The sequence below is a fragment of the Miniopterus schreibersii genome (genome assembly GCF_964146895.1).
Source record: "Miniopterus schreibersii genome assembly, chromosome: 7".
NCBI lineage: Eukaryota > Metazoa > Chordata > Mammalia > Chiroptera > Miniopteridae > Miniopterus > Miniopterus schreibersii.
In genome coordinates, this window is record NC_138108.1 from 78618698 (window position 1) to 78638566 (window position 19869).

Sequence of the window (19869 nt, forward strand, 5' to 3'; positions counted from 1 at the left end):
TCTTATTATAAGTGGAAAACAGCCAGTCTCACATCTTGTACAAACACTTCCAATCACCTTTCATGGCCACGTAGCTGCTGTTTGGCAGTTAAACAATTAAACCACGCGCGTTTCCACAGCAGCCTGTGAATATCGGCGTCAAGGTTGTTTGCTGTGCGTATTTCACTCAGGGCTGAGCTGAGGAAGGTGGCCTTGGCTCAAAGGTCATGGAAAGCTACACCTCGAGCTGCACTCTAAGGACATTACTGAGAATGCATTCAATTTCAATAGCTATTTGGATAATTAGATATGTCCAATCAGTCGGAGAAAACCAGAAAAACAATCATTAGATGAGAAAATGCTCACATTTAAAATGCACTGGTGTCAGAAAGAAAGAAAACGATTTTATTTTCAAAGCAACTGGAGTTTGGGGAAAAGTGCTGAGAAGTCAATTTATTTTCAAAGGAATGGGCTACACTGATTATGCATTTGTTAGTTCCATTGGCACTGTTCGGATACAATGTAGATGCACTGATTTTCATGCATATGTGATGTGTCTTTTTCTTATACAAAAAACATATTGTTCACAAAAAAAGAGATGAGGTTTTTTTTGGTTTAAAGTAATAAGTTCAAATTTCCGTCTTCATCTTCTTACATTATTTTCCTTCTGAGCTTAATAAATTATTTGTGATTTATTATGGGGAATATTTGCTCAAGAAAATTAATTCCAGCAGAGAGCCAGACCTCAAATCCCTCATTTTACAGCTTCGTCTTTAGAGGCAGTTTTGGAAATGGAAGGAAGGAAAGGGATCAGTCACTGTGCAGACAGGGTCTTTCTTTAATGGGTGGCCAGGCCAGGAGAGACCGGTGACCATTATGATTCTACCAAGAAGGAGAAATGTTTGATGCCGGTCTCAGCCTATGAGTAACCAGTGTGGTGGCTGGACCAGCCCTGGTAGTTGCTACAAAGCACTCACTCTTCAGCAGCAACCATCAGGAAACTCTGAAAACAGACTTATTACTTTCAACACCTGCAAATTGCACACACCTGGGGACACAGTGAGGTCGGGGAGTGTGGGGTGTTTGAAGGAAGGAAAGACCTGGAGTTCTGCTTTTATTTGGGTCCAAGGTGGAGGCCTGGAATTTTGAAGACTCACTTTTTATTGGTGAATTTAAAACATAAGGTGGGCGATTAAAGGGCAGGAAGAGGAGAAAACCAGTAGCCCACATGCTCAGTTACAGAAATCAACCAAGGCCTAAAACCAAGGAGCCTCAGTGGGGAGGGGCCGGTCCTTTATCTAGTCAGGTGACTCGTGTGTCTCACAGCCTTGGAAGTGGATCTGAGGCAACGGAAGCTGAAGTCAGGCGCTTCGTTACAAACAGGAAACAACGGCAAATGTCAGGGCTTGCGCTACGGAAAGCTATTTGGTGCTCCTGATTCTGTTTTGGGGCGCAAGGCTCCAGGGCCCTCCTCCTGCTTATCCCCAGATCTCCAGGGGTCTTACATTTCATCCCACCCTGAGAACACTTGACCCCATGTTGTGAGATTCTCCCCTTTGGGGACTTGAGGCTCGTTGGCTAGTCATTCCCAGGTGTGCTTGTGTAGCCGAGTTACCTGGGAATTAGTTTAAAATGAAGATCCATGGCAACACTCAGTATCTAACAAATCAGAATCTGAAAGAGCAGGGGAGTGACTCCAGCTGATGATGACATAATCTGTTTTCAGGTCTCAGGATTTCAGTGGGCTGTTTAGATGAAAAAAGAGTCCCTAAAATAAACTCACATTTGCTAAAATCTTTTATAGGCTTTATAGTGCCTCAGTCCAGTATAATATTATTTAAAAAGTCCCTAAGAAATAGGATAAATCATGGCCATTTGGTTCAGTTTAAGGTCTTTTTATATTGATTAGCCTCACCTCAAATACTTCCACATGTGTAGAGAAATTAGAAGATAGTAAAGCCTTGGTGGAGATTCTTATGTCGTATGAAATGCTTTTGCTAGGTTTCCACTTAGTCTCAGAGGACCTGGCATCTCTGGTCATGCAGGAAAAGTTCCCGCTTTCTGAGGCCTGCAGTTGAGAATGTAGGGGCTGTAGGTTTGCACAATCATGACTGAAGACAGTCTGGGCTGGCTACAATTGCCAACAGCTATTGAAAAATTTATAACGTGCAGAGAGCTTTTTATATTTGTCATTTCGTTAGGAGCAGAAATAGAATAGTGGTGTTAGAGGCAGAAATAGAATAGTGGGGGACTAGCTATAGTTATAAGAAATATTAACCATGCTCTGTTCACTGTGATTGTTCTGTTCTGATTAGAGAAAGCACATTCTGACCTGGTTGGGGTTGTACAACCTGGGGTGTGGGAGTCAACCGTGGAATGTGGTCCATTCTCCTGTTCTGAGAACTGCCCATCATCATGGAAAGATTAACAACCTTGTTTCTGAAACAATGGAGTCTGGAGGTGCCGGCCCTTTGTGACCCCCAACTCACATTGCCTGTAACCTGTAACCATTACCCCTTGCATACTTCCCCATGCCTGTAATTCCTTCTTGCCCATGTGATGTTTGTCCTTCTATCCAATATAAGCAGCTGGCTTACGAGGGTTAAAGTTAGAGCAGGTTTCCATGGATGACCCACTGCTCTCCCATATTGCCAGCGTTATTGGAATAAATGCTCACATGCAATTCAACCTGGTTTCTGCTTCACTGGCTCAAGTAGTGACAGGCAGCCCAGACCCATTTGTTGTCCGGTTTCAATTTTTCATTCATAGTAAATCTATACGGTGAACTTCCTTTGTATTCCTATTTTTAAACTGTCAAGATGTTTGTTTTTTGCTTTTTGTTTTTGAAGAGACCCCGCTTGGTACAAATTTATTTTAAGAGATTCAAATACTTCATTAAAGGTATTGCAGAATGTGCAGCTAATTGAACCACTAAAACTATACTGTTCTAGACAGAGTTTCCTAGTAGCTTTTTCCCCCCAATAATTTTTATTAAAAATTGTTAATATTAACATTGTTCCAAATGTTCCCCTTTTTGCCTTCCTTTTCCCACCTCCACCCTCCCGTCTGCCCCTCCCTTGGCCTTCACCAAACTATTGTCTGAGTCCACGAGGTATTCATGCTTTTTAATAATACTTAAATATCACACTGACTGTTTTCTAAGTCTGACCACTTGAGATGGAAACATTCTATCTGATGTAGTACACATGAGTGGAAAAATAAATCTGGGCTGCTCCCATCCACGTACAAGGATTCATGAGACTGGCAGTTCCTGTGTGCTGCCCATGTGTGAGGGGAGAAAGCAAGGATTGGAGCATAGAGTTTGCAAAAATAGACCTGCAAGTGAGAAGGGGTGACAAATGTGTTTTTCTCAAGAATCACCTTATTTGCAGATTCATCCTATTTGCAGATGATATGATTTCCTGTGTAAAAAATACCAATGAACCTACAAAGAGCTCTAGAGCTAATAAGTGAGTTCAGCAAGGTCGCAGGTTACAAGATCAAAGCAAAATAACCAATTTTACTTTTACGTACTAACAATAAACATGAGGAAACCAAAGTTAAAAGCTCCATACCATTGATAATTGTTCCAATGAAAATCCTAGATATACATTTAATAAACCACATGCATAATTGTATCCTGAAAATGGCAAAATGCTACTGAAAAAAATCAAAGAAGACCTAAAAAAATGGAGAGACATAACATGTTTATGGATTAGGAGAGTCAGCATAGGAATGATGTCATATCTCTCTAAATTGATTTTTGTGTTTACTCTAAATCCTATAAAAATCCCAGGAAGGTTTTTTGTAGTCACAGACAAGCTTATCCTAAAGGTGATATGAAAAGACCCCAGGTAGGTAAAAACAATTTTGTGAAAAAAATAATAAAGTAGATGGAATCACTGTACCCAATATTAAGACCTACCACATAGCTACAGTGACCAAAAGTGTGGTGTTGGTGCAGACAGACATAGATCAATGGTACAGATCTAAGAACCAGAAATAAGCCCACATGAATATACCCAAATACTTTTTTTACAAAGGTGCTCAATGGAGAAAGGATAATCTTTTTGACAAATAGTGCTGAAACAATTTGCCATCCATAGATCAAAAGGAAACCTTAACTTAATATCATAATACCTACAAAAATTAACTAAAAATGAATCATGAACTTAAATGTAAAGTGTAATTCTATGTAACTTTTAGATAAAACACAGGAGAAAATCTTCAATATCTAGGCTTAAGCAAAGAGTTGTTAGACTTGACACCTAACACATTATCCATAAAACAAAATTGATAAATTGGAAAACGTCAAGTTAAAACCTTTGCTCTGTGAAAAACCCTGATGAGAGGATCAGAAAACAAGCTGCAGGCTGGAGGAACATATTCTGAAAGGGCACATTTGACAGAAGACCGTACAGAGTATAGAATACGTCTCAAACTGAACAGTAAAAATACAAATAGTCCAGTGGTCAAAGACATGAATAAACATTTTACCAGAGGATGTACAGATGGCAAATAAACAAACAAAAAAGAGTTCAACCTTTTCAGCCATCAGGAAAAATGCACATTAAACTACAGTGAAGTGTCACTGCACAGCTGTCAAAAGGGCAAGGTGAAAAATAGGGACACCACCAAATGCTGGCGAGGCTGGGGAGAAAACAGATCACTCACGCTCTGTGGACAGGAAAGCGATGGCACACGCACCCTGGGAGAGTTTTCTAGTTGCCAATATCAAATATGCAACATCCATATGACCCAGCATTTAAGTTCTTGGTCACTTACCTACAAGAATTCAAACTATTTACACACAAAACACCTATACGGAGATGTTCATAGTAGCTTTACTTAAAATAACCCTAAACTGGAAACAACCCAGTTGTCCTTTAGCAAGTAAATGGTTAAACCGACAATGGGACATCCATATTCTGGAATACTACCCAGAAATAAAATGGGAAGTTGAGAACAGATTAGTAGTTGCCAGGGGTTAAGGACACCAGGGGACCTATAAAAGAACAATTCAGAGATCCTGTGGTAAGGGAATTGTTCCTGACCCCGACTGTGGCAGTGCCAATGTCTTGGTTGTGGTAATGAAACGTGTCTTGCGAGGCATTACTGTTGGGGAAAACTGGTCAGTGATAAACAAGAATTCTCTGCATCATTTTTCATACCTTTAAGTTCATTTACATTATCTCAAAATAAAATGTTAATTAAAAGCAAAAAGAAAGCCCAGCTGTTGTGGCTCAGGGGTCGAGCATCACCCTAAGATCCAGGAGATCGCTGTTCGATTCCTGGTCCAGGCACATGGCCTGGTTGCGGGCTCGATCCCCAGTGAGGGGCGTGCAGGAGGCAGCCGATCGATGACGCTCATCATTGATGCTTCTATCTCTCTCCTCCTCTCCCTTCCTCTCTCCGAAATCAATAAGGATATATATATCTCTCTTAAAAAAACCCACACACAAAAGGAAGAAGTGTTGATTTCACATGGTCATGCTATCAACTTTCAATCATGGCCTCTGGCTGTGGGCGGGCTTTTCTAAAACCCTCAGTCCCCTTCACAATAACAACAACAACACTAATGATCTCTGTAATGTACTGAGCTGTGCCATGCACCTGGCAGTTCCCACACATCACCCCTGAACATCACAAGTCTGAAGGGCTCACCGAATCATCAGCACTTTACAAATGAGGAGTTGGTGTCTTAGCAATGCTGTCACTTACACAAGGTCACAGAGCTAGTAAATGCCACACTGGCAACGAGCCCCAGTCTGCATGGCTCTGAAGCATTGGTCCCGATCCTCCAGGTCAGCCTGACCTCAGAGCCGGTGTCCTCGCGTCACACCACGCATCCCCTGCAGGCATCAGCCCAGCGCATTAGGAAGACGCTGGTGTGACTTTCAAGGTAGGTGGGACCATAAAGCACTCAGCCTGGCAGGCTGCAGTCTCTGCCTTGTTTGGAAAGCGCAAGACAAATTTCAGCAGGCTATGGTTTGTTTGAGGATGCTGGGAATAATCTAATCTGCTATTTCAAATATAATTTAGATTTAAGAGGTGTTTTACTGTTCCATTTCTCGAGTGCCTGAGGATCCAGCTGAGCATATTACATATCACATTCCATTAAGGTCAATTAACAACTTTCAAGGGATTTTTTCCCTTCATAGCGAGATGGAGCTGCAAATTTGTGATTAAATTCCTGTGTTAGTGCAGATGAACGAGGGATTTCAGACAAGCTCCAATTATAATTAAGGCATGGGGTCCAGTGGGTCACACCGAGCCGTAACTCCCTGACCTTCTATTAGCATTTAAGGAATTGCTTTGCACTTGGAGCCCAGTCGTCAGAGGTGGCTATTGTGCTGAGACCTGCATTTGGATTTGGGGTTTGTGCTGTGAAAGCAGCACTTTGTGGGGAAGGAACGGCTTTGCCCACGCGCTGTTCATGTTACATACGTGCTCCTGTCAGGGTGAGACAGGAGGTGCCATGGGGAGCTTGAGGGTGGAAAGGGACAGAGATAGGGGATTGGGGAGCTGACGTCATCAAGAGGGCTGAGTACCTGGTTTAACGCTGGGCAGACCTGGGTGTGAATATTGGCTTTGTCACTTAAAAGTTGTGGGGATTTGGGCAAGCCACTGAACCTGTTTGAGCCTCTCCTCAGCTGTGTGCAGGTGATGAGACTTGGTTCCTTTTAAGATTCTCCTGCAGATGAAGTGAGAGGAAATATCTAAAGTAGTGCTCAGAGCTTAATAAATGGCTTAATAAATGGTAAGAACAAAACATTACAATTTCAGCATGAAAAGTGATTGTCACCTAGCTCACCTACCCCTCCTCTTGCTCAGGAGGAAAGTGGGGGTGATTTTTATTGTCAGGTGTGTTCTATTGAAAATGCTAGAAAAATTAATTAAGAAAAATATTGACTGAATACAGATGACTGTGAAATGGACAATAGTCACTAATTTCAAGGTCTGAGAGTTAGTCACGTGGCACATGGCATGCAGAGAGAAATGATCCCGTGAGGTAGACACGGGCACCCAGGTCCCCTAACATACTCACAGGCGGCGGTGAGCAGGGAGCTCCCTGAAGGAAGAGTTCTACATCTAGTGCTGTGAGGCTTGAGAGAGACAGGCGTTTAATGCACCAACATTAGAGAACCAGTCAGAGTGGACCCCCAGCCAGGGGAGTGATGAGGATGAGCCCGTCTCATCAGGGACCTCTGGGCTACCTGCGGGGTGGGGCATCTGTAGGAAATCTACATATGTCCCTGGACTATGTCTCATAAGAGGCCACTGCTGTCCTTTCCTCCCAGGACAGCCTCCACCTTGCTTCCCACAGATTTGTGTTGCTTTTGGTTCCTCTTGGTCGGTATCTATTTATATGTTTATTTAATGTGACAGTTCCTAACTTAGATGATCAGAGACTGGTGCATGTGTTCTGGGACCTGCTTGTTTTCTGGGTGGGTGCTGTTGCTGGCTTCTACTGGTTCAAGAGAGAGAAATTTTAAATTGAAAGGAATTTTGAGAGCCATTTTAAAAAAAAAAACCACCACATTGGTAGCTTGAAATTAGCCACAACGGAAATCTTCAGATAGTGCAGGTCAGCCCCAGCAGTGGTCAACCTTCGCCAGCTCTCGGTCAGTTCAGCCAGGGCCTGAAACGCCCACTCACACGGCCACGTTCCCGTGCATACAGACACCCGTTTCCACTTAGATTTTCATCAGTGGGTTTGTGGTTCACTGTTGCCTTGTTCATTGTCAAGATGGATTGTAAATGCCAGCTGATGCATCTGTTAGTCTTCAGAACAGCATTTAAGGAGATCAGAGGGGACTGGTCAGGCTGGTGTTTGTTTTGACGGAAAAGAAAGTGGATAAGTGTTATGAAAAAAGTACACCTGAGCCGGCTAAAGACTGAGCCACAGGGCGTTCCTGTGGGACTCCCTCCACACTCCATTCCCCTCGCTTCCGAAGCTCCTTGCCCCCTAGTTCAGACTCTGCTCCGAGTTGTCTCTCTCCCCCTCCAGGCTCTCATAATTAGGCACTTGTGGACCCTTCCAGGCACACGGTGCCTTGCCCAGTGAGCTCGTGAGTCCAACCCCCTTCCAAGTCCCAGGCTGTGGCCTGCAGCTGTTGCCCACGGCTCCATGCCCATCTCTTGAGTCTGAAACGCCCCCAGTCTGTCATCGCTGATGAATGATGTGGTGGGATGGACAAGGGCCCCACAGGGCAGTCCCAATACTGTTGATGCTATCTGGACACTGCCAGCGACAGGCCACCTTCCCAACCCTCTCCCTGAAGTTGGCCATGAACAGTGGCCAGAGGGTGGTCAGAGGGGCAGGGGGAGGAGGTTTGAGAAGCAGGTTGGAGTCCCGTCATGAAAGACGAGCTGACACCGTGTAAAACCTCGAGGTTTGTCTGGAAAGTAAAGAGGAAGCAGTCACGGGTTTCAGCTCGAGCCTGTGGGGCTAGATCTGTGACTGAGAAGGACTGTTCGGTTTTAAAAGGACTTGCTCCGATGACAGCAGACAACGGGCTGCCTCCAGGGGAGGTGGGAGGTAGGACCTGACAGCAGGAACCTGTGCGACAGAAAGCCCGGGCCTGAAATGACAGCCTAAGGCCGTAAGGACTAAGAGGAGATGGCTTTGAAAGTTTTCTTTCTTTCTCTCATTTTTATTTTATGTTTTTTGGCAGACTACTAAAATCACTCTTGGGATTTAAGTAGATTTTCTAAGTCCCACAAGCCTTGTTGCAAAATAGTTTATTACCTGTCTATAAATAAGTGAGTTTACTTTGATTTCTCTTAATTTTCCAGTGTTTTACCTTCTGCTTAATTATCGCAGATCTGGTGCACTGTGTTCCCTGCACGCAAGTCTCACGAGAGTGAAAGGCACCCGAAATCACAGCACTGAAAATGTGGATGGTAATAAGCTGTATTTACACGGGACAGCTTTACCAGGAGCTAATATCCAGTTAATTATCTTATTAATTTTCACCGTATTCCTTTGGGACAAGGAAGTTATCATTATCCTCATTTCACAGATGAAAAACCGAAGGCCTAGGCAGGCTAAGTGATCTCTCCTGGTGCTTCGAAACGAGGCAACGGATTCTTGCACCAGGGAAACCCAAGGGCAAGAGAAAAGTAATTGATGAAGTCTTAGTGTAATCACTTAGGAAAACCACAAACTGAAATAAATGATTAAGATAAACAGTGTCATTCATCCCAATTGATCCTGTAGCTCCTTTAGAAAGAGCCACCTAAACTGCACGAGCTGGCCCTTGGACGGAAGCCCTGCCACATGTGCATGCAAAGGAGCCAGGTGAGGGTGGAGGCGCAGCTCAGAGCTCGCAGCTCTCGCGGGACGGAGGCCTCGCGCTGTGCTGTTCATTCACCAGTTATCGTCGCTATGAGCAGACATATAATGTGTGCACACACACGTACACGCATGTACGTGCATACACAGGTATACACACATGTACACACACATATATACATAGGCAAAATTTCGCACAACTAGATTGATGTGGCCCTGCACAGCTTGGCTTTCCCACACTTTATATTTCCTTCATCATTCTCTCCTGTCTCCACCAACGACCTCTGCCTTATCGGCACACCAATTCCTAGCCTGAATATAATCAAATTTATGTACGGTTGTCTATTTTCTATTTACTTACATAATCTTTTATAGATACATATTTGTAGGGTCTTTTTCTGCTCAGTATCATTGTTTTTCCGTGAAAGTGACACCGTGGGCACACATTTTTCTTGAGCTTGTCGAAACCTCCTAAGTCATTGGTATGATTCCAAGTCATTGTTTCTGGCTGTTTCTTAACCTGCCATGCTGCAGATGTACAATATTTTATTCAAACGCTTTCCATTGATGCACAGTCCTGTCGTGAGCCGTGGTTTTTATTTCTATAGGACAGATTCAGAAGGCTGTACTTTCAGGGTCAAAGGAAATACATGTTTTTAATTTTCACAGTCTTACAAACTGTGTATTAAAAGTGGTAACATTGCCCAGCCGGTGTGGCTCAATGGTTGAGCACCGTCCTAGGAACCAAGAGGTCACGGTTCATTCTCCTGTCAGGGCATGTGCCCGGGCTGTGGGCTCAATTCCCAGTGAGGGGTGTGCGGGAGGCAGCTGACAGATGCTGCTTCGCTCGCATAGATGGTTCTATCATTTTCTCCCTCTTCCTTCCTCTTTCTCTAAAAAAAAAAGAAAGTGGTAACATTACTCTAGCAATGTGAGGGTGCCTGCCTCCGGTAAATACCACCTTTTTCTTTTTTTGAAAGAATAATTGCTAGATTGCTAAATGTAAAGAAGTGTCACCTGGCCACAGTGGCTCAGGTGGCTGAGCATCACCCCCTGCACCAAGAGGTCACCTGTTCGAGTCCCGGTCAGGGCACATGCCTGAGTTTCAAGCTCGACCCCCAGTATGGGGCGTGCAGGAGGCAGCTGACCGAGGTCATTGATGCTTCTGTCTCTCTCCCTCTCCTTTCCTCTCTGAAATCCATAAAAAAAGAGCATATTTAAATATAGTTTTTAAGTGTAAGAAGTATTCATTCTTACTTTAATTTGCATTTCCCCATAACCACTGTCTGGACATCCTTTTGCTTGTCTGGGGGAAGCGGGGATTTGCTTTTGTGTAAACCGCTTCTTCTAACCCTTTGCTCTGTTCTCTTCACTTGCATTACTTTTCCTCTTTTTGGGAGTTTGTGAGAGATTTTTGTATATTATTAGTAATGGCCATCTATATGCTTTCTCCATTGCAACTACTTTCCCAAGTACTTCTGCTTCCCAAGTATTTGTGTTTTGACTTGTTTTATTGCACGGCGCATCGTAGGCAATTTTACTTTTTGCATTGAGAATGTCTATAGATCTCCCAGACTTTCTTGTGTTTTTTACATTTAAGTCTTTAGTTCATTTGCAATTTATTTTTAACATGGTATAAAAAAGGAGGCCAGTTTTATATTCTTCCAGATGGATAACCAGCTGTGCCTACACCATTGACTGAACAATTCATCCTTTAGCACTGAGTTAAAATGCCGCCACTGCCATTTATCACATCCTCACAGACAACGCGGTCTGTTACCTGGTTCTCTTTTACATTCCACGGATTTCTTTATGTATTCCGAGTCTAAGCCATGGCTGGATAACTCCAGCAGCTCTGTACTATTGATTTCCTATAACGGAAATTTTTTAAAAATTCAAAATCTTTATCTATTCTCTAGACTTCATACTTTTATATACTTTTTCACATACTTTTGTTCAATCTCTTCATATGTTATTGAAGTTCTAATGGAAACTCTAAATATATTGATATATATTATACATCACTATCTAATATGAATCTTATAATCCACTTTTTAAAAAATATATCTTTATTGATTTCAGAGAGAGGAAGGGAGAGGGAGAGAGAGAGAGACAGAAACATCAATGATGAGAGAGAATCATCTATCGGCTGCCTCCTGCACGCCCCCCACTGGGTATCCAGCCCAAGACCTGGGCATGTGCTCCGACCAGGAATCAAATGCAGATCTCCTGGATCATAGGTCGATGCTCAACCCCTGTGTTTTCAGTGTTCATGGATAAATGCGTAGGACTTGGATTGTTTGGTCATGTGTTGAGTGTGTATTATATGCCTAGCTTTTAATCCACTTTTTATAAGTCTTGACTGATAGCTTGTCTTGGCTGCCTGTGTCCTCAGCAGCTGGGAAGTGCAGACAGAGTATTGAAGTCAGCAGAAGGAAACAGTGCAACAGGGCCACTGTCTTCCAAGACTCTCCCCTGGCCTTCTTTTCATGGACCTACCTACTCCTCTGAGCCTGTCATTTGCATCATATTATATCACAGGAAACTTCATTTTCTAGACTCTCTTGCCCTCTGGCTTCCTGTTACAAACACCCACAGAAAGCTTGAGGACTGAGGAAGGGAAGAGAGAGGCTATCGTCTCATCACTTTTTGTCTGATTCTGGTGGAGATTCTCATCTTGTCAGCCTCTGCCATGATTTTTGCTCCCACTGGGGAGCCTGGCTTTTTAACTTGGCGAGAATCACCTCTTTCCAAGCCCCTCCCTCTCAGAGCACTAGGGGTGCCTGCTGTTGCTAAGTCCAGGGTTGCCTACAGCTCTCTGTTTCCCCTTCCAAATTTACCATCCCCCAGGAACTAATTCTCTGTGTTAAATTCTTTCTGTTCGAAACACCTGGAGTCATTTGTTATTTCCTCTCTGAACTGTGATGAACACAACCTCCAAACAAATTTCTCATCAGTCTCTACCTGGTATCTTGCCCTTTCTTTGACTACACCAGTGAGATGAGATTTTCTGCCTCTGTGCCATGTTCTTCCCTTTGTGAAATAGTCTTCCTACTGGGTTATATGACTATACATACACCTCTCTCTGCCCACTCATCTCATGCATGCCTCCAGAGGTCAGTCCAATAATATACTGTCTCCAAACCAGCTGCTGAGCAGCTTGACGGCTGCTAGCACGCATTTTATTATGAATTCCCAGTGCCTGATTCACTGTGTGGTAACAGCAGGTACTCTATATTTGTTGGGGAAAAAGAGTGGAGACAGAGAAGCAAGGATTCCGGGAGGGAGCAAGTGTAGAAATAAGGGGGCACTCTTTCATGTTACAAGGGTTAAAGGATACCTCATAAATCATTAGGAATAACTAAATTTGGGGCATGGTGGGTTGTTTAGAATAGGACTCTAAATATATGTAAAAGTCACAAACATCTATTTGTGTAGTGTTGTAAATTTAAAACATAATTGTGAGTACAGTAATATTGTAATAATAATAATAATAAGCATACAGATTGGAAATCAAGAAGTAAAATTGTCTGCATTTGCTGTGTACATAGAAAATCCTGTTATCTATAAAGAGTACTAGAGATATTAGGTGACCTTAGCAAGGTTGTAGGATAACAGGCCAGTATACAAAAACAAATTGAAATTCTGCATATGTGCAGTGAGAAATTGGAAATAGAAATTAAAACAGTAATATAATTCACAGTAGCAATAAAAATGGAGATCCTTAGAGATTAATATAATAAATAATGTGAAAGGACAATATGCTGGAAACGATAAAACATTGCTAAGGAAAATCTCATACGATCTAAATTAATGAAGACACATTCTATGATCGTGGATCAGAAGACTCGGTGTTATTAAGATATAACTGACCTGTAGTCTCAACATAATCCCAATGAAAATCACAGCAGGATGTTTAAATAAATTGATAAGGTACAGCTAACATTTATATAGAAAGGTAAAGGAACAAGGAACAGTAAAATAAGGTCGGGGAACTTCTTCTTCCTGGTTTAAGGATTCACTCCACACCTTTGAGTGATCAGGACAGCGCGGCGCTGCTTTAAGGGCAGACACTGGGAGCGGCAGAAAGGAAAGCAAGTCGGGAAGCAGAGCCACGCGCAGGGGCCAGCTGGTTTCCAGCACAGGCGCCAGGCGTGTCGGTGTGGGGACAGCGTCATTACAGCACTGTCAACAGATGATGCAGGAACGGCTGAATGTCCATACTCAAAATAAATAAGCCAACGTCAACTCTTACCTCACACCATATACAAAACTAACATGAGATGGTCATAGACATAAATGTATACTCTGATTATAAAAATTTTAGATAATATTAGGAGAAAATCATGGATTAGGCAAACATTTCTAGAAAAGACACAAAACACAGGTATCAAACAATAATGAATAATTGTACCCTGTCAAAAGTACTAAATATTTCTGCTTTTCAAAAGATACTGTTAATGAAATGGAAATAAAGCGACACATGAAAAAAATATTTGACAAACATATAGTTTGATAAAGGACTTGTGGCAAGAATATAAAAGTCAGTTTTACAAATTAGTAATAACACAAATATCTCCATTAAAATAAAGATATCAAAAGATATGAACAGCACTTTGCCGAAGAATATAATAAGTAATGTGCAAGAACAATATGTGAAGAGCCAATAAGTGTGTGAGAAGATGCTTATCATCAGAGAAACTAAATGAGAGACCATCACACACCTCCTGGCTAAAACAGAAAGCTAAGCTGACGATACCAAGTCTGTTGAGGATTTGGGACAACTGAAACTCCCACATTGGAAAACAGACACTTTCTCCCAAAGTTAAATACTCAGTCATCACACGACCAAGCAATCCAAGTCCTACGCATTTATCCACGAACAATGAAAGCACATGTCCACACAGAGACCCGGACATAACTGTCCACAGCTTTACTAGTGACAGCCTCAAATGGAACACAGCCCGAATGCCGACTAGGGGACAAGCCGTGGGGACTCATAGGATGGGGTGTGTTCCTCAGCAGTAATAGAGGATGAACTACTCATAATTTCAACAACATGGATGGATTTCTAAAGTGTTGCATTAAACGAAAGAAACCAAAGCCAATAACTTCAAATGGAATGATTACATTCATATGACTGACACTCTAGAAAAGGCAAAACTGAGGGACAGAAAACCTGTGGCTGCCGGGGGGGGGGGGGGGGGGGGGAATAGAAGCGCAAGAGGGATGTTGGGAGATAGGGAAATATTTGATAGCTAGATTATAATGGTGGTTACATGACTGCATTCACGTGACAGAACTCATCCAGTTGTCTAAAAAGGTGTATTTTATCATATGTAAACCATACCTGAATTAAAAAAGAATTTAAAACATTAGTTTCCATCTATATGTATATGTTATTTCCACCTCCCAAAATAATGTATTGAAAAACTACCCTTATCTTGTACTGTTAGAGACTGATAGTGAAAATATAAAAACTGCCCAAATAAGAGAAATCAATATATTTCGTTGGCAGTGGAAATATTTCTTAAGTAGGTTTTATAAATCTTTGCACAGTGAAACATTATATAAGCAAGGTTATTTCAACTATTCAAAATGTTCTGTTGCTAAAGTGTGTTAAAGGTTGAATAGGTTGCTAGCTGTGGTATATTGATATTACCATGGCCAATCGTGTACACAAAGCACACTGTTTCTAAATCCTAACCCTTGACAAACTTCCCATGTGAACACTATGAAATATGGATATTGCAATTTGATGTTTTCAATAAACAAGTTTGGTGCTTTCAATAAATGTGTTCAATTAAAAAGTCTTTTGTATGATCTAAGATTATATATTTTTTTGGTGTCAAAATGGTTTATATTTCTGTCACTTTGTTCTTTGGATACTGGATACTGTTTTGTGAGGAGAGATCGATGATAGATGATATAGATGATAGATAGATAGATGATAGGTAGATGACAGATGATAGATGATAGATTAGATAGATGATAGATGATAGATAGATGATAGATAGATGATAGATGATGATAGATAGATGATGATAGATAGATGATGATAGATAGATGATAGATAGATGATAGATTAGATAGATAGATAGATAGATAGATAGATAGATAGATAGATAGATAGATAGATAGATGATAGATAGATGATAGGCTATCAAATATGGTTTAATGTGTAATCCAAGTAGTCTGGATACCACTGTATTCAAGGTCATAGTCATCCCTAAGAGTAGTCTTATTTATTGCCTTTAACACACTTTAGCAACAGAACATTTTTGAATAGTTCACAAACTAACTGCTCCCAAAGAACGCCATTGTAATGTCAAGTACACTCAAGCAAAAATGAACTGCATTAAAGAACATTATGAAAATGGGAACATTCTGGACACCAGAATCTTGACAGAAATTTTCAGAAAGGTCTTCACTGGCCATAAAAATACATGGAAAGGCGATTTAAGGACTTTTTTATTTCATCAGGAAGACTTAGTCGAGGATAATCAGCTATAATAATATGGAATGAGAAATTTGTATAATTTATAATTTCTCAATAACACATAAACCCATACTCAAAATAATATAAACTGGGTCTTTTTACTTAAAAAAGTCTAGGGGAATAGTTATGGCATTTCTGATGTTTAATACCCAACTCCCTCCACATCCCACATTATCACACTGGCAGTGTAGCACTCTCGTTTTAGGGCCGACTTTTCTTACGGACAGGTTTATTTTCATTGCCAAATAAAACAACTGTTTAAATGTGAGTTTCAGAACTGATTGTTTGTTGTTGATTCTGTCCGTTTCTTCCGATGTGCTCCGTGAAGTAGCTGTTTGTGCTACTTACATCTCAACAATGGTTTGTCCCTTCTATCTGATCACTGAGCCCACTGTGTGTCTCTAGCTCATAACAATGGAAACAATTCACTCCAGTCTCTCTGACCGGAATGGAATGGAATCTGAGCTACGAAGAGATCCTATTGATGAGCAGAAAGAAGTATGCATGTCATGTCCTGTTAACCCCACGGGACAGCTCCCCTGGAAGTCACAGGTCAACATGCCATAGGCTACAGGGAAAATGCAATTCCAATTAGTGAGTTCTTCTGAGAACAGGACCTGTGTTTGGTATGTGGCCTCTCTGCTGGGCCTCCATACCAGAAATGGCTTTTTAAACATGCAGGTTTAATTTTTTAAAATAAAAGAACACAATATATGCCAACAAACATGTAATGCAAAATTAAATAACTTGATGTTTAATGGTGCTGTGCCTACACATTGACATATTTTTCCCCCCAGGAGAGCTGCCTCAGTTAAAAGTCAATCCATCGACCTCCTCATTTCTTTGTCTATAACGGCATTTTCCCAAACTGCATTTTGTGGAATACCACTATCTATCTGTGATGTTAATTGATGGTCTGAAAGGGTTTCAAGGTCAAATTGTTTCCAGGAAGGTTGCATAGTACTCACAGAGCTCATTAGCCTTAAAAATCCTCTGAGGCTTCAGGAGTATAGAAATGTGTTTGACATTTTCTAACCCAGTTTTTTCCTTTTTGAGTCAGGAATTTTCCATCCTTTTGTGTCACAAAAAACATATCAATATTTTTTGTTGTTTTTGGCAATGGTATGGGGATTGTTGATATCTAAAAATATAAAATAGCAGACTAAAAATTGGACTGCCTGCATGCCTTATTATATGAACAATATCCAAGTCTATGGTTAGAGAAGATGAAAAAATACTTTGGAATATCTGAAGTCAGTATTTTCAGTGGTTTCAGATTTCTCTGCATTAAATTGGGAATGACAATTCTTATGTAATGACATTTTGTGAGTATTAAATGAGAAAATTTATGTTGAACACTTAATGTATGTTACATGGTAAGGCTATAAATAACTGATGATTATTACTTAGGTTGGTATTAATATCATTTATTCCCGAATCTATACTCTTTACCACTATGTTTGTCTCTTATTATAAACAGAGTTCTATTTTTGCATTGGGAGAAACAGAAGTATCTTTTTGACTGTATTTTGTGTAAAGCTAATTATTTTTTTAAAAAATTACTAATGTTTCCTGGTGTGATGGTCTACAGAGAATGAGGTTGCTATTACAGCTCATGGGGGAATAAATCCAAATTTCACCCCCCATACCTGTAGTTATCTTTTGCTGCGTAACAAACCGTTCCTAACCAGTGGCTCGAAGCAACAATGTTTTCGGTGGTTTCTCAGGACTCTGGTGACTCCTGGGTCTGAGCGGGATCTGCGTGGCATCGCCTGATTACCCATCTGTCTGCATAAAGTTGCCTCTAGCCTGGCCTAGAAAGTCCAGGCGGCTCCTGCCTCCGGCCGGGGGCTGGGAGCTTCGGCACGGTCCCTCGCGGGGCGGCGGCTCCGGGTGCCTGGGTTGCTCACCCGCGTCTGATCTCACAGGGTGAAGGCAGGACCCTCGGAGCCTCGGGAGCCTGGGCCCGGACCTGGCTCGGTGTCCCCCGGCGCACCTTCCTGGCCCAGCCGCAGGGGAAGGGGGCCGCCTTCCGAGGCAGAGGGGCGGGGCGCACGCAGAGGCCGCGCCCGGACCGCGGCCTCACCGGTCACCATCCGCTCCCCCGCGGCGCCGGGCAGCCCCCCTCCCGCGGGGCCATTCCCCACATTTATCTGCAGAGGGGGCAAGGTCACAGCGCAGGGTAAGGGGCACACCCCCTCCCCTCCCCTCCCCCCCTCCCCCTCCCCTCCCCCCTCCCCCTCCCCCCTCCCCTCCCCTCCCCCCTCCCCCTCCCCTTCCCCCCTCCCCTCCCCTTCCCCCCTCCCCTCCCCTCCCCTCCCCTCCCCCCCTCCCCTCCCCCCCTCCCCCCTCCCCCCTCCTCCCCTCCCCTCCCCTCCCTCCCCTCCCCTCCCCTCCCTTCCCTTCCCCCCTCCTCCCTCCCCCTCCCCTCCCCTCCCCTCCCCTCCCCTCCCCCCTCCTCCCCTCCCCCCCTCCTCCCCTTCCCCTCCCCTCCCCTCCCCTCCCCTCCCCTCCCCTTCCCTTCCCCCCTCCCCCCTCCTCCCCTCCCCTCCCCTCCCCTCCCCTCCCCTCCCCTCCCCTCCCCCCCTCCCCCCTCCTCCCCTCCCCTCCCCTCCCCTCCCCTTCCCTTCCCTCCCCCCCTCCCCCCTCTCCCCCTCCCCTCCCCTCCCCTCCCCACCCTCCCCTCCCCTCCCCTCCCCTCCCCTCCCCCTCCTCCCCTCCCCCTCCCCTCCCCCCCTCCTCCCCTCCCCTCCCCTTCCCTTCCCCTCCTCCCCTCCCCTCCCCTTCCCTTCCCTCCCCCCCTCCCCTCCCCTCCCCTCCCCTCCCCTCCCCTCCCCTCCCCTCCCCTTCCCTTCCATGGCTCGGCGCCGACCCCTGCCCGCGCCCCCTGGGAAGGGTCGGCGAGACCTGCCCCTTCCGCACGGACGAGGCCCGCACCGGCCGCCCTCGCGCAGCAGCGGTGCCGCCACGGGAAACCGGAGTGGGGGCGCCAGGAGGAGCGCCTTGGGCCGGGGGAAGTTGGGGGCTCCCCAGAGAAACGCGTGCTGAGCTTAGGACGGATGTTAGACCCCAAGTTTAGATCACAGCGTCTGAGCCCCGCGTGGGAGGAGGAAAGGGTGCTCTTCCGGCCCCGCGTGGGAGGAGGAAAGGGTGCTTTCCCGGCCCCGCGTGGAAGGAGGAAAGGGTGCTCTTCCGGCCCCGCGTGGGAGGAGGAAAGGGTGCTTTTCCGGCGGGTTCAAGGCGCAGCAGCAGCCTCCTCAGTGAACTGGCTGGAAATGCAAGTTCTCAGCCCCCCCAGGTGCTCTGGATCAGAAAACTCTCCGCGTCCTGACGGATATGGAAGCCTGAGAACCATTGCTTTGGGCAGCGAGGACAGTGCGTGAAAGCGCCGAGCCTGGGAAAGCACGGTCTGCTCTAACCTGAAGGGGAAAAATAAACTCATCCAAAATTAGGTCCAGGTGAGACTTGCAGCTGCACCACGGGCCATTCTGGACTCTCAGCGCTGTCGCTTCAAGCCTAGGTGAGGATGGGTTATGGAAGGGTAAGACCAAAAGCAGAATTAAAGAAGAAACTGGTTCCCCGTAAGGCCTGATGAAACTATGGAGCTCCTAGGTTTGTATGCACTTCGAAAACTATAATACTTTGTATACCAACTGGAAATTTTCATTTTGATGTTTGTGAAAACTTGGCATAAGTGGATCCATTTTAATATGAAGGCAGAGCAGCCATTCCAGAGGAACTGCTTGATCCTTTGGAATGTTTGAACCGGGAACAATAATGTCTGGACTGGGTCAACATTTTCTTCCAAATAACTCTTTGTGAAGCTGACAGGAAAACAGCCATTTTGACCACAAGGACTGCTGATTATGGACTCTCTAAAGACAGACTCAGGAACCAGCAGGTACAGCTAAAGAGTGCTTCAGCTTGCTAGAATAGAAATGCCTTTCTTCTATTCAGATAATTATTTCCCTTTCTTTCCTCATAAAAACCCCTTGCCTTCACCCAGTAATTGGAACACTATTTGGGTTTTTCCTGAATCTGTGGTACCAGAATTGCAATTCTTGTTGATCCCAAATATAAGCTTATTGCCTCC